Source organism: Sarcophilus harrisii, chromosome 2 (genome assembly GCF_902635505.1).
Source record: "Sarcophilus harrisii chromosome 2, mSarHar1.11, whole genome shotgun sequence".
Lineage (NCBI taxonomy): Eukaryota > Metazoa > Chordata > Mammalia > Dasyuromorphia > Dasyuridae > Sarcophilus > Sarcophilus harrisii.
Window position 1 is genome coordinate 657,926,479 of NC_045427.1, and position 14,195 is coordinate 657,940,673.

Here is a 14,195-nt window from a genome sequence, read left to right on the forward strand (position 1 = left end):
TAAGGTCTTTAACAAGTCTCAGTTTGATTGAGTCAAAATCCAAATAATGACTAAATTTAGAAAAAAATTGAGGCAGAAAAGTCTTTTACCTAGTCAAAAAATATCATTCTGGGAGGGGGAGACCCCCAAGGTTTTGGATGGAAACAGAAACAATTGTTATTTACATTTACTCTGAACCATCTGGGCCTAAACAATGACCAAGTGGGGTTTGACCTGAAGCTTATTGTTGGTCAATGAGAGCCAGAGTGTTTTGGGTTTAAGGCATGATTATAGCCATAAACCCCAAGAAATCTTGGGAGATTTCAGTGACCAAAATTTACTTTTCTTGGGAAGAGTACCCTAAGATAAAGGTGATGTAAACTGAGATCTTTTGGGGAGGAAATGATGTAAATTGTATCCCCTTTAATCTTTTGGGGGGCCCTTATATCAACTGTGTCCTCCTTTGGGGGGAAGAGTGTTCCTGAAGCTCAAACCTTGGGAGGGGCATGCCTTTCCCAGACACCTCCCAGCTAAATAATCTCATTTAATTGGAGATCTTGGCCAGGGGCATAATCACCACCCTCTATTGAACTGGAGATCAGTCCCTCAAACTGCTCCCAGCTCGAGGCCTGGGAAAACCCCAAAGCCTCAGAAGGCTAATAAAAGACGACTCTGAACCCTGAATTTTTGACAATTGCTAATCAGAAGGCTTGCCCTTTTGGACTTAGCCTACTGATGAAAATTTTTTCTTCTCAGTGTCAACCCATCTTTGCAAAATTATCCTGCCAGGATTCTTTGTCCATTAAGAAAGATGTCTTCTTACTGCAAATGAATTCCCATTTGCTATAAACTTCGGGTTTGCGAATTCTTTTGCAAAGAATCTGCAACATTGACTAGGGGGGATCTCTTACCCTCAATTCTCGTATCTCATCAAAAGTGCAATATCCTGTGTCAACAGGGAGAAAGAAAGGAAAAGAAGAAGAAGAAAATGAAAGGAAGACCAAAGTGAAAGAAGAAGGAAGGGAGGAAGGAAAGAAAGAAAGAAAGAAAGAAAGAAAGAAAGAAAGAAAGAAAGAAAGAAAGAAAGAAGAAAAGAAAGAAAGAAGAAAGAAAAAAATAAAAAAGAAAGAAGGAAGAAAGAAAAAAAGAAAGAAAGAAAAGATATCTTGCTCAAGTGGCCATTTCCAGTTGGGTCCCCATGGGACAGCCTATATTCCTTCTCACAGATATTGTTGTTTGTCCTCCTTTCTCAAAGAATACCATGACATCAGGATTAAAGCAAACACCGATTAAATGACTTTCCTAGGATCATATGGTAAGTGAATCTGGATTTGAACTCAGATCTTCTTGACTTTAAGCCCAGAACTCTATCCCCTGAGCCACTCAGATGTCCTCTCCTCATTTTTTATTGTATAGCAAAACATCATTACATTTGCATATAGCAGTTCATTTAGCCATTCCCCAATTGATGGGAGTCAAATGTGTTTTTGTTGCTATTATTATTGAGGTCAGTTAGTAGTCCAGTGAAAAGAGCCTCAGGCCTGAAGTCAGGAGAACCTGAATTCAAATCTAGCCTGAGACTCTTAGATGAATCATTTAACACTATTGGCTTCATGTTCCTATGTAAAATGAGCTGGAAAAAGAAATGGCAAGTGCTTCCCAGTGTCTTTGAGCATGACTGAACAATAGTAGCAACAATAATCAATGAGTGTCAACTGTTTCTAGTTCTTTGCAACTATGAGACATGCTAGTATTAATTATTTGATATCTTTCTTCTTGGTACTGACCAGGGGTTAATCAGTGCATTGACAGAATGTCCCCTGCAACATGGCTCCCCTACGCTAATTTCTCTTATTCAAATCTTTGTCATTGATCTTGGGGTAGATGCTCTGAGCCAGAAGACTCTCTGGGAAAAAGGAAACAAACAATTTAGTCATTTTCTTTCCATAGTTCCAAATTGCTACCTAGCATGGCTGGGAGGGACATTATTAGTATCAGCAGGTAACAATAGCAATTATCAAATTCGTAATACTTCCAGGCCCTAGGGAATTGGTGGTATGGTACTTGCTTCCATTAATGCAGACTCTTCCCCATCTTTACTTCTCCTCTCTATTCAGCCAAAAAGCTGTCAGGAAATGCTAAGGAAGAAAGGAAGAAAAGAAAGGAAGGAAGGAAGGAAGGAAGAGAGGGGGGGAGGGAAGGAAGGAAGAAAGGAAGAGAGAGAGAGAGGGGGGAGGGAAGGAAAGAGGGGAGGGAAAAGGGGGGAGGGAGGGAGGAAGAAAGGACAGAAGGGAGAGAGGAAGAAAAGAAAGTCTTCCATCTCTCCCAATTGACTAGACCTGAATAGAGTCCAAACATCTTGTCAATGGCCTTAAAAGCCCATGAGTCTGGTTTCACCTTTCTTTTCCAAGGCTTCTTCCACACAGTAATCCATTTCAAATACCTTAAAGTTCTGCAACTGTTCATTATTGTCTAAATTCATTCTACCTTTTTCCATCTCTGTGCCTTTGCTCACACCAGCCCCCATAACTGAAAAGCTTTTTTTTTTTTTTTTTGTATACCCAATGCTTTTTTAAAAAAAATCTACTTATTTTCAAGGCCCTATTCCAGCATCATTTCTTGTATAACATTCTATCAGTTTTTCCAAATAGAAATATTTTCTTTGCTCTCAGATTTCTGGTAACTTTTTCCTTGTTCCTGCCCTTTGCTCTTATAAAAATGACTCATTCTGTGGACGATGTCTGTATTCTTGTCATGCTTATGTCTGCCTGTGCCTATTGATTTGTTTTCACTGACTTGATGATTAAAACTATAGTTGACTTTATTATTTATTCATTCATTCATCTGTGGACTTATTCTTTCATTTATTAATCTATTTAGTAACCTAATTTATTCATTCATTCATCTACTTTACTTATTTTGTTCATTATCTATCATCTAATTGATTTTTTGTTCCTTTCATTCATTTCCCTATTTTTAAAATTTGTTTTTTTGGTTTATTCTTTCATTTCTCTTTTCTAATCTCCCTATCTATTAAATGACTGAACAAGTTTGTGTTGTTTTAGGTCTGTTGGCCTTAGTGGACCACAAACTTTCTTTGATGTATTGCAAATAGAAAAGTGAATGTGATCTTACTCAGGGTTAAGAAAAGCTTAGTGTCTAGGCATAAAATGATAGTCCTGTATTTTCTCCTCTGATCAGGGCACATTGGGAATGTTGTCCTTATCTAGCTTTATTTTTGCTGAGACAATTGGGGTTAAGTGACTTGCCCAGGGTCACACACTAGGAAATGTGAAGTGCTAAGTGTCTGATGCCAGATTTGAACTCAGGTCCTCCTGAATTCAGGGTTTGTGCTCTGTGCACTGCACCACCTAGATGCCCCCTTTATTTAGCTTTTAAGAAGGAAATAGTGAGTTGAAGAATGCTCATAAGATACAACCAAGATGTTTGCTTCCTAAAAGATCATGAGATCTCTGAGTTGGAAGAGAACTCAGATATTATTTATTTCAAAACACAAATGAGAAAAGATAGCCCTTGTGGTATCTCCAACAGAGGATCATTTGACCTGTTTGAAGGTTTCTAGTGAGGGAGCACCACCTTCTGTGTGGCCAGGATTCTTGGATTTGGAAACAGGGCACCAATTACCCATGGGACCTTGAGTGACTTATCTCACCCAACCTGAACACAGCTTTCTCATCTTTATCTTTGGGGTTTGAACTTGATGGCCCCTCAGCTCTCCTTCTAACTCTTAGTCTATGACCTTATGATCCCAATGATGTCTTCTTGAAGACTTTCCCAAAGGTCAAACATGACATTTGTCCCCATTGTAATCTATGTTCCTAAGTTTCAACTCAGAATCTTGAATGCTACTGCCCACATCCATTGGGTTATCCCTTATTCCAAGCCCCCTCTCAGCTTTGTGTCATTTTCAAATTGAGGAGTTATGTTACCTTTACCTTTAGGCTTTGCACATGTTTAGACCACCCAAGGTGGCAGCATCTATGTGGGAGAAAAAATGAACTTTCTTTTGAGAGGAAGCATTCTCTGTTTCCCTACACTGTGACTGGAAGTAGTTTGGGTATACTTCCTTTAATTTTATCAGTTCTAGGCATAAGCAATGGAGCGCTTGGACCCTTGAGCTTGAGCTATGGCAACACTGTAGGCAGGATTTCATGGGCAACATTATTTCCATTTCCACAAGGAAGTCTTAAGAAATCAGGTGGCTGAGACTGAAGTCTAGACATGTAGGGTTTGGACTAGCAAGTGGATCAGATCATAAAAAAGGAATCCTGATGCTAATCTCTCTCCACACAGTGCCTGAGGAGGTGAAGGGTGGGTTTTATTCCCTTTGGTGTTGTGGGGTTAGGGTTAGGGTTAGAGTTGGGAATTTAGGGTTAGGGTTAGGGTTAGAGTTGGGAATTTAGGGTTAGGGTTAGGGTTAGTTCTCCACAGATCTGAGAGGGTTTTTTTGTTTTTCTAATTTGCTTATAGTATCATTTTTTATGTATAAATCATGAACCCATTTTGGCCTTATCCAAGTTGTCATTAATGGCTGCTTTAGGGATGCCATTCAACAAGTTCCAAATATATATGATTGCAGTATGTCATGTAGTCCATATTGCTCTTTCTTTTCCATGAGTAAAGAATAAGAGATTATTAAAATCTTTGCTAAAATAGGGCAAATAATTGTTAGCACCTGTATCATTCCCATCTTCTTGGCTTTTAAAGTCTTATACAACCTGGTCTCAACTTATATTTCTGGTCTAATCGGACATTTCCAATTTATTATCATCTGAGATCTAGTCAAAGTAGTTTTTCTCCATTCCTTACTCATGAATTTCTTCAAGTCATGCTGGAATGCACTTTCTCTCTTTCTTGAAACAGCAATTTAAGTAGCAGGATCTCCTGATCCAATTCTCATATCCTTATCTCTTCTATACTGATTCATGTTTTGTGGATATATAATTTGAGTTGTGTACTTATTAACTTTATAGTTATACTATACACATTTTATATGAATGTTGTTTCCTCATTAGAATATAAGTTCATTGGGAGTGGGACTTGGTTCACTTTTTGTATTTCTATCCCCAGGGCATAGCACAATACCTGGCATGTAGTAGGTGCTTACTCAATGCTTGTAGACTGATTGACACAATCCACTAAAATATCCAATGAGTTTGTAATCTTTGATGTTTCCTATGTCTGGCATAGGCATTTGGTGTCAGAAGGAAGTGAGGGGGGGCAACGGATGGGATGGTTGATTTGGCCTAGAGGTCATCCTTCATCTACTTAGAAAATATTCTCTTAAAAATTAATCATCCACATGGGCAAATTTGATTTTTACTTTTTTCTTCCTGATAGAAATAAATTCTTGTACTGATAAAGTAGTTTTTGAGTTAAATCTATGCCTACAAAGAAAATGCTTTTAAAGTCTGTCTTGTGCTAACTTTCACTTTGATCTGGAATAGAAAATTTGATCTGACAACTCATGACTTCAATGCCAGATTGTTCTCAGAATATAATTGTTCTTGGCATTGGCTGAATAGACAGGATTGGTTATTCAGTGCAGCTCCATGTCCTGACTTACAAAATCTAAGCTAGCATCCCTATCTTCCAGACTATTGCTATCTAATGGTATTTAAGGACCTTAGAGATCCCAGAAATTCTCTTAATTTATATGCTCATGAGATATATAGGAGAATATGGACAAAATTCTGGGCAGTTAGATCGAAGTCTGTACAATTAAGTTGCAAGGGAATTGTCATGGGTTATGAATAGGAAGGTTTCAAAAAAAAAGCACCGCAAACTATGAAGGACCATATCAAAGAAAATGTTTCACAGCACTAATAATTAGAGACATAAAAATATGAAAACTTGGGAGGTTCTGTCTCACATCCATCACATTGGCAAAGATAAAAAAAGAAATGGGTAATTGCTAGAGGGGCTGTAGGAATCGGGCATTTTGATATACTTGGTGGAACTGTGGATTGATTGAGTTATTTTGGAAAGCTATACTTCAAAAGACATTAAACTCTATACATTGTTTGACCCAGCAACATGGTTACTCACTCTGTGCCCCAAAGAGATCAAAAACAGAAGAAAAGGTAATGTGTTTAAAAAAAACTTATGGAAGTTCTTTTTATGCTAGCAGCAAAGCTAGCAGTTGAGGAATAGCTAAAAAAAATTCAGTAAATATGGATACCAAATTACATTCTATTTCTACAGTGTTTAGCATAGTATCAGGCACAGATTACATGCTACCATTATCATTCACGCTATGGAATTAATTGTGATGTAAGAAATAATAAAAGGGAAGATTTCAGAGAAATTTGGAAAGAGTTCTGTGAATAGATGCAGAATGAAGTGAATAGAATCAGAAGAATGGTTTAGCCAATAAACAATATTGTAAAGATAAACAATCCTAAAGATTTAGTCTAGTAAACAAACCTTAAGTACTACGTGCCAGGCACTATGCTAACTGGTGGGGTTACAAAGAGAGATAAAATACAGAACCTACCCTCCTAGATCTCACAATTAAAAGAGGAAGACAATGTATAAGCAATTATCTATAAACAAGTTATAGACAGTATTAATTGTAGATAATCCGCAGAAATAACATCAACACCAAGGAGAAAAGAAAAAAACATTTACAGAAGATGGGAATTTGACAAGACTTAAAGGAAACTAGACAAGACAGGAAGTACAATCAAGGAAGAAGAAAATTCTAGGCGTGAGGGACAATCAGTGAAAATCCCCAGAGCTGGGAGTTAGAGTGTCATATACAAAGAATAGCAATGAGCCACCATAATTTTAAAAGATGGTACAGGAAATGTGCTACCCAACTCCTGACAGATAGGTGAAGAAGGAGTCATACATACATACCTAACACATGGCCAAGGAAGTAATTTGCTTCAATTATACATATTTATTCTAAGAACTTTGTCTTTTTTTTGACAGGGTGGGGTAGGAAATAGCAATAAGGTAATTATCCAAAAAAGAAAAAGATAAAGATAAGAAAGTCATTGAAACACTGAAAAAATGAATAAAAGAGATCAGAACACAAGCCAGAAAGAATCCCAACAGCAAAAAAAATCAATGCTGAATGCTTTGTATATTTAAAGAGAAAAACCAATTGTATAAAACAGATCCTTAGTCTCTTATACAAGCTTCCTTTTCTGAATGGAAATGACTTTAAATCTGTTGTGTAATTCGGAATTTTTTTTAAAAAATCCCCCCTTTTCCCCAAAAAAGATTGCAAGAGAATTTCTGTTTCCATCTGAGGTTCACAATAAGTCAGGCTTCAGATTCATTGCCCCCTCTCATTCTTCCATCCATTTTCCTGTCATGGATGCTGAAGTGTTACAGAGAAGATGCTTGAATGGTTTCCTCTTGTCCTTGTCCAATCTTGACTGTCCACGATCCATCTGTTGTTTGATAATTATCAGGGAAAGTAGGAAGCAGGATAGAGCCTAATAGGGGAATATATGACATCTGCTTTCAGAGCTACTTTCATGCTCTTAGAAGCAGGAAGAGGAGGACAAACAGGACATGGCGAGTAGTGGAAAGAGCTCTGAATTTGGAGCGATCACACAGGAGTTTCAATCCCAGTTCTACTGGCTACCTAAATAATTTCTTTCTTTCTTTGAACTTCAATCTTCTCATCTATAAAATAAGAGATTGGACTAGCCTCCAAGATCCCTCCTAGTTCTAAATACAATGGATGGAAGAAAAGCCAAAGTTTTCTCTCCAGGTTGCTCTTTTCTAAGTACTACCCACATGTTCTTAGCATAGGCAGCCAGATCTTCCAAGCTTGTGATCTCACTATCTTAAAAGACCATGATCAACAGCTAATTCCCCCATCAATGACCAGAACCAGTCACAGCTATTTGAAATGAATTTAAAATAATATACAAATGCAAAAGATCTGTATTTCTCTCTTATGACTTCATCCCTTCTTCAGTTGAATGTAATATCTTTGAGGGCAAAGAAAATCTTACTTTTGTCTTTTTCTCACTGATCTTGCACAGGGCCTGATCCGTAGTGGGCACTGAAGAAATATTTGTTGATTGATCGAGTCTTTGATAAGACTGACCCCTCTACAAATGCTGATCAGCAGCCTCACCACATGTAAGCATGAATTCTATGGCCAGCATAGGGATATGAAGGCAAAAGTGATGCAGTGCCTGCCCTCGAGGAACTTACCTTCTAATTGGGGAAGATAGGAAGTAAAAATAGGAAAGGAGAGGTACCAAAGGCCAATCTCTTGTATCCTTTCCAGGGTCAATGATGATGTTGATTTGATTATTATTCTTAGCATAAGTGATAGAAAGGCATCTTCTCTCTCTCTCTCTCTCTCTCTCTCTCTCTCTCTCTCTCTCGTCTTTTTTGGCAACAAAATCCTGAAAGTCTGTCAACTCATTGGATATTCTTTTTTTCCATTTAGGCTTATATTTAACTTTGCTGGTAAGGTTGTTGTTGTTGTTGTTGTTGTTTCGTTTGTTTGCAGTCCCAGTCCATTTGCTTTTCAGTGCATAGTCTTCTAAGACCTCCATCTTTTAGTGAAGTCACTGCTGGCTCTTGTGTAATTCTGATTGTAGCTCAGCCACATTTGAATTTTTTTTCCTTGTTGCTCATAATATTTTCTCCTTAACCTGGGAGTTTTGAAATTATATGGCTATGGCATTCCTATAGGTTTTCATTCTGGGATCTCTTTTAAGTGGTGATTGGTGGATTTTTTTTCTATTTCTAGAAATTTATTTCTTGTATTTATTGTATCAAGGTTTTTCCTTTTTTTTGATCATAGCTTTCAGGTAGTCTGATTATTATTCTCATTTTCTCTTCTTTACCTATTCCCCAGATCAATTGTTTTTCTTGTGAAATGTTTCACATTCTCTTCTATTATTTACATTCTTTTTATTTTATTTTATCATTTCTTGGTATATTATAATGTCATTTGCTTCCCCTTGCCCAATTCTAATTTTCTTTTTCTTTTTTATTAAATTTGTTTTATTTTACTTTTTGTTACAGATTTTTTAATTTTCAAAAGATATCCATAGATAATTTTTCAACATTAATCCTTGTGTTCCAATTTCCCCTCTTTCCCCCACCCCTCTCTTAGATAGCAAGTAATCCAATATATGTTGAGCATAGTAAAATATGTTAAATCCAAAATATGCATATATATTTATACAATTATCTTTCCTGCACAAGAAAAATCAGATCAAAAAGAAAAAAATGAGAAAGAAAATAAAATGCAAGCAAACAATAAAGAGTGAAAATGTTGTGTTGTGGTCTACATTCAGTTCCCACAGTTCTTTGGGTGTAAATGATTCTCTTCATCACAAGATCATTGAAACTGGTCTGAATCATCTCACTGTTGAAAAGAGATATGTCCATCAGAATTGATCATTGTATAGTCTTGCTGTTGTCATGTACATGATCTCCTGGTTCTGCTCATTTCACTCAGCATCCGTTCATGTAAGCCTCTCCAGGGCTCTCTGAAATCATTCTGCTGGTCATTTCTTATAGAATAATAATATTCCACAACATTCATATGCCATAACCTATTCAGATATTTCCCATGTGATGAGCATCCACTCAGTTTCCAGTTTCTTGTCACTATAAAAAGGACTGTCATGAACATTTTTGCATATGTGCATCCCTTTCCCTCCCTTAATATCTCTTTAGGATATAAGTTCAGTAGAAATATGGCTGGATCAAAGGGTATGCACAGTGTAATAACCTTTTGGGCATAGTTCCAAATTGCTCTGCAGAATAGTTGGATCACTTCACACTTCACCAACAATGTATTAATGTCCCAGTTTTCCCATATCCCCTTCAACATTTGTCATTGTCTTCCTGTCATCTTAGCCAATTTGAGAGGTGTGTAATGATACCTCAGAGTTGTCTTAATTGCCTTTCTCTGACCAATCGTGCCAATTCCAATTTTCAAGGAGTTGTTTTCTTGTTTAAGATTCTGGATCTCTGCAAAGGATTCTGAAAAGATGGCAGAGTGGGTCAGAAAATTCCAATCTCTCCAGATTTCTCTCACTAATAAGACCAAATGGTGCTTCTGAATGAGTGAAAAACAATAAAAATAAATAAGATACTGGGCAGAACAGAGACACAGGAGAAGATCTGAAGAGAGATACTAGGATGGAGGTTTAGTCCATGTGAAGTGCAAACAACTTCAATCTAGTTTCACTGAAACAATAAGCAGGAAGCCCTGGGGCTAGCTGAGCTGATAGATAACCATAACTCCAACTACAGGAATTTTCACTTCATGGACAGTGTGGAGAGTTAGGCATCTGAGTGTGGTAAGACTGAAGGAATCTCTGCTATTTAAAAGATACCAGGTGCAGTTGTGCTGATAGATGGAGCCCTGAGTGAGAAAGAACCAGAACACACTCAGTAAGTGCAGAAGCAGTTGGGCAGGGATGCTGCTAGATGTGGGCACTTACATGAGAACAGAGTTTTTTATTTTGGTTTTAGGCCAAAGGAAAGAACTGAAGGAAGACCCAAGTCCAGAGGCACCATCCCCCATAGCACGGGTCTAGAGGTGATTATACTTACAAGATGCTATAAATGATATAAATATGAGCAAGCAAAAGAGAAAGAACCCAGTCATAGAAAGTTACTATGAGAATAGAAAATAAGGGTTTATGTTTAGAGGAGAAACCTAAATTAGAAGTACTTCTTATACCCTCAAAATTAACACTAAATGATCACCTTCCCAAAGAGAATGAGCAAAAAAAAATCTCAAAAAATACTTTAAAAATTAAGAGAGAAAGATTGAGGAAAAAAATTAAAAAAGAACAACTCAAGAAAAGCAAGAAGATTGTGAAAAGAAAGTCATCCAAATTAAAAAGGGGATGCAAAGCCTTAACAAAATGACTCTTTGAAAACTAGACTTAGGCAACTAGTGAAGTTATAATAGACCAAGAAAACAAAACAAAATATAAAAAATGAAAAATAGAAGGGAATGTGAGACTCCTCATAAAAAAACAGATTTGGAGAATAAAGCAAGAGGAGAAAACGTAAGAGTATTTGGACTACCTGAAAGCTATGATCAAAAAAAAAAAAAAAGAATCTTGATACAATACAAGAAATAATTAAATAAATTTTTCCTAAAGTGTTAGAATGTTCTGTTGTTCACACAGTAATATTTTTTCCTCTTTTCCTATTTTGTATTTAAGTTTTCCAAAATAAATAATAAATAAATAAAAATAAAAGTTTTCCAAAAGAGGATTCTGTATTACTAAGTTGTTTGACTTTCTTTCCATAATTTTCTTGGATTGTCTTAATTTCTTTTCTAATTTTTCCCTCAATCTCTCTTATTTGATTTCTAAAGATGTAAAATTTTTTCAACATATCTTTTTGGGCAGGTACTTTTTGGGCATTTTATGTTAGTCTTTGCTTCAGCATCTTCCTCTGAAAATGAGCCCAGGCTTCTCTATTCCCAGAGCAGCTGTCTAGATTATACTGTTTCTCCTTTGCTTACTCATTTTTTTTTATTTTTAGTGACTTTAGTGACTATTATAATCACTACTAGTCCAGGAATGTTTTGGATGGTGCAAGTCCTTCTGACTTATTTTTTTAAACTTTGTCCAAGGCCCAACTTTGATATCTTTTCCCCCTTCAAGCCACAGCTGGAAGCTGCCAGAATACTATTCTGGAAATGCTCTTGCTCCCTGAAGACTGTACCAATGATCTTTAGTCCTCCCCTTTTGCCTGGAACTGAAACCAAAAACTCAGCTCACTTGTAACTGTACACAGCCCACAGTATCCCCATCCCACTCTTTTGTACTCCTTGGGAACATGCCGATTCCTTGTCCCCTTCAGCCTAAGCCTAGGACAGCATCTCCTGGCATCCCTCCACAGCAGAGGATTCTTCGGTATTCTCCTGTTCAGATGCCTGATCCCCTGCCTTGTGAGGTGAGAATTCCTGTGGCTGAGGCTGAGACTACTTCCCAGCCCGGCTGTTTCCATACTTTGTTGAATGACCCTTCGCTCAGGTCCAAGCTCTATACAGGATTCTTTTTTCAGGTCTTCTCCAGGACTGCCAGGTGGACAGCTCCTCTGCCCTAACTCTTGTTTATTTTGACTGCTCTGCATTTGCTCTGGAGAGCTACTTTGACTTGTTTGTGGAGGATGTCTGGAGAGCTTAGAAATTCCTGACCTACTCTGCCATCTTTTCAGAATGCTATAAGATTCCAATTAGATAATGTATGCAAAGTGTCCATCAAACTCAGGTTCTAAATTGGTGCTTTATAAACACTGGCTAATATTTAGGAGATTGAAGACAGCTCTTCTCAGAGCTCCCTGCTAAATATGCATGCGATTTCCCGACATTGTGCTGAAGGGCACTGGGTTCTGTGGCTCTGCACCAGACCCCCAGTGGAGCGTGCATTAGGATTCTAGAAGTACCTCCAAGGGCCTCTTTGTAAGTTCCCATTGAACTAAACCTTCTTCAAATGGGCTTCTGCTAATATCAGTGATGTCTGCCTTCCAAAAGTGAACATTTTTAATTGCCTGTTTCCCCTTTTACCCTCACTGGCTGAAAGCTTCATAACTCTCTGGAACTGCCATGATCACTCCCCAGTGGACCACAAATACCATTCAAAATAGCACTGGGCAATTTGATTGAATTTGAGAAAATGCCCTGGATGGTAAAATCTCTAGGATGGACTAAATCAAGCAGCCAGGAATGAACCGTGGGAATGCCTGAGGAATGGTGAAGCCTTCCAGAGATGTCCTGGAGGCAGTGGGTCCTATGGAGAGATGCTGGCTGAGGCAGTCAGCCAGAGTGATGGGCCATGAATGGGTTGCCTGATCTGCACACCGATTGGACTCTCTTAGGCCACACTTGGTTTAGTTGGAGATAAAACCACAGTAGGCAGAGTTCTGGGCCTTTGCACTGATCATCTACAATGGCTGCATTATGGTTCCTCCTCACTTTTGATCGTATAACTCATCTCTTTCTTCAAATACTATGATCTACATAAAGCCATTTCTCATTTCCCCCAATGCTACTTTCCTCCTCCGAGACTGCTTTGAATTCATTCATTATTTATTTGGTGAATACTCATATATGTACATAAGATCAGAGGGTCATAGATTTAGAGTTGACACAACTCGAGAGGACATTAAGGGCAAGGGCTCTATTTTATAGAGAACGTTAACTATCTTGCTCAAGGTCCCACAGCTAGAATATCTTTGAGGCAGGATTTGAATTTAGATCTCTCGGACTCCAAATCCAGCATTGTGGTCACTATTCCATGTAGAAAGCCAGAACTCTGGAGAAGTATACTTGAAAGAAGCGTACTTGAAACAAGGTGTTAACTCAGAGGAACTGATGAGACAATGATTACCTAGTTTACATATACTTAGTACTTAGCATGGTGATGTAATAATTTTTGGGGATTGCCTGTGGATTTTTTTTGTTTTTGAGTCCCAAGTCTTTATAGTCTCTTACACAGTCTGTGTCTGTCCTAGTCTAACAGTACATTGTATATGTGTGAACTAGAGAGACAGAGTTTTGTCTCTCTAGTTTCATTTGGGGTTTTGTGTCTTCCATCCCTCAGCATAGTACTTGGCAACAAGAGGCACTTAATAAAGACTTATTGGTTCATTCTAGTATTGGGAAAGTCTCTAAGAATATCTTAGGCTTTATCTTTCTCATTTGGAAGATGCAGATTTGTACTGGATCGCCTCCAAGGCTTTTTTTCAGCTAGAATCTCTTTTTTTCTGCTCACATAGGACCAGGTAGGGCCAGGAAGCATGCACTAGACTAGCATAGACTGGGCTGAAATAGCCTAGCTATTCCTAATATTCCTAGCTAATAGAGAACAGAGAAGAATGCACATGGTTTGCAAATGCCTGATTAGAGGGTCCACCATCCTCAGCTTGCAGATTTCTGGTAGGGGAAGTCTTGTACCTGCCAAGATTACCCATTTCACTTTGAGGGAGCTCTTATTGTTGAGAATTTTTCCCTCACATCAAGGTCATAGATGTTGATATGATTGCAACTTCATCTTTTTGATCCTGTTCCCTGGTATCAAACAGAACCAACATATCTCCCACATGGCAACTTATCAAATAATTATAGAAAACTACCACATCCTCCATGAGTCTTCTGCCTTTCAGTCTAAATATCCCCAGTGTTTTTAGATGATATTTAGCAGCATGGACTTGAGCCCCATCATCATTTATCAAGA